This window comes from Dipodomys ordii, unplaced genomic scaffold, assembly GCF_000151885.1.
Source record: "Dipodomys ordii isolate 6190 unplaced genomic scaffold, Dord_2.0 Scaffold247, whole genome shotgun sequence".
NCBI lineage: Eukaryota > Metazoa > Chordata > Mammalia > Rodentia > Heteromyidae > Dipodomys > Dipodomys ordii.
Window position 1 is genome coordinate 493,530 of NW_012267463.1, and position 2,200 is coordinate 495,729.

The following is a 2,200-nucleotide window of genomic DNA, read 5'->3' on the forward strand; positions in this document are numbered from 1 at the left end:
ACAGTTACTTGATTCAAATTAATGTTAGACCCAGTTTATACTAGCTGAATCACTAGTGTTAAGTAATTCACTGAAAACCCAGTACACCAAGTGCTTATGCTAAGAATATGGCCCTAAAACAGGCCATGTCCAGAGTACAATGAGTACAGACCATGGCAACTAAACATGTGAGTGAAGAGAATGGTTATAAACACAAACCATACTTCATGCTGAGGTGAGCGTGAACATGGTCACTCCTCATCTAGCTCCAAAGCATCAACAATCTGAGCAGCACAAGGACGATCTTCCAGATCTTCATTGGTGCACAGAGAGAAGAGTTCAATTACTTTCTGGTAAGATTCATCCAGTTCTTCAATATTAATAGGTGGTCTGGTTCCCAACGTAGCATATTATGCTTCATCATCAAAATCACTTTCATCAAAAATTTTATCATCATCATCATCTGAGAGATTAATGTGTGGGATAGATAAGGTCATCATTTCCCAAAGTGTTAGGCCAAAGGCAAATATGTCTGCCTTGTCAGTAATAATGCCATTTTCCTCTAAAGCTTCCTTGGGTTTCCATGGCTCAATACCAATATAACAGGCCTCAGGATCAGTCACAGTCATATTTTCATCCAGTGGTAGAGAGATGCTTTTGTCACTGATTTTAACTGTTTCAAAATCACCTTAAATTACAACATTTGAAGACTTTATATCTCCATGAAACAGTTTCTTTCCCTTCAGTCCTATTGCCCTATGCAAGGCAACTTTTAAAATTATAGCTGCTGGAAAAGGATCTTGGCTTTCTTTATTTCACTCTTCTATCAAGTCATTTAGAGACTTTTCTCCTCCATACTCCATAGCAAGGCAGACTACCATCACTGACCTCAGTAAAAGCACGATAACCTATGATATTTGGATGATGAAGACTTTTTAAAATCTTTGCTTCATCAGTTAGTCTCTTCTGGTAAATAGTCCGATAATTATCATTACATATAGGATTTATCTTTTTTACAGCCCAGGGAGAATGAGACAGGCCTCTTGGAGATCTTTTCATTAGGTAAACATTCACCCCTGTCCCGAAGCCAAGCTTTTTCATAAATGGAGAGGCAGGAATGTTTACACTTGGAGTTAAACATGATACAGATTTCTTTCTTTCAGATAATTTGCTTGGTGTCTTGAAATTACTGATTCCTTCCATTGGCACAATCACTCAGAGCTATAGGCTCACTTGAGGAGGACAGAGGTGGCCAAGGATGTCCCGAAAGCCGCCCTTGCAGGTCCCGGACAAAACCCGGGCCTGCCCTCTTTGATTTCTTTCTTTAGATTTTTATAGTTTTTTTTTGCTATAAATATCTTTTTACATCTTTGGTTAGGTTAATTCCTAGATATTTTATTTTAATTTATTTTTGAGGCTATTGGAAAGAGGGTTATTTTCATGATTTTCCCTTTCTGCTTGTACATTTTTGGCATACAGAAAGGCTACTGGTTTTTGTAGGTTGACTTTTGTAACCTGCTACTTTGTATTGGCTCTATGAGTTTCAGGGTGGAGTTTTTTGGGTCCTTTAGGTATAAGATCAAGTCATCTACAAATACAGATAGTTTAATTTCTTCTTTCTCTGTGTGAATCCCTTTTATTACATTATTGCTCTGGCTAAAAACTCCAGAACTATATTGAATTAGAGTAGAGAGAGTGGGCATCCTTTTCTCGTTCCTGATTTTGTGGAAATAGTATGATGTTGACTGTTGGTCTGTCATATATAGCCTTTATTGTTTTAAGGAATATTCCTTCTATTCCTAGTTTCTCCAAAACCTTTAACATGAATGGATGTATTTTGTTGAAGGCTTTTTTCTGCATCCACTGAGATGATCATGTGGTTCTTTTTCTTGGCTCTGTTGCTGTGAATTACATTTATTAATTTGTATATGTTAAACCAGCCTTGCATCTGTGGGTTGTAGCTTACTTGGTCATAATGTATGCTTTTGTTTTGTTTTTGGATTCTGTTGGATATTTTGTTGAAGAGCTTTTCATCTGTGTTCATCAGAGAACTTGGTCTATAGTTTTTTGTTTTTTTTTGGTCTTGGGATGAGTGTGATATTGGCTTCGTAGAATGAGTTTGGAATTGTTCCCTCTGCTTCTATTTCTTTTTTTTTTATTGTAAAGATACTATACAGAGGGTTACAGTTACATGAGTGAGGTAATGAGTACACTTCCTCTT

The 2,200-nt window shown here is 36.8% G+C and overlaps 1 pseudogene; it reads right to left on the reverse strand.

The window, feature by feature from the left end:
- Nucleotides 1-230: 230 nt before the first annotated feature.
- Nucleotides 231-1,217, reverse strand: LOC106000847 (annotated as a pseudogene).
- Between the last annotated feature and the right edge of the window lie 983 nt (nucleotides 1,218-2,200).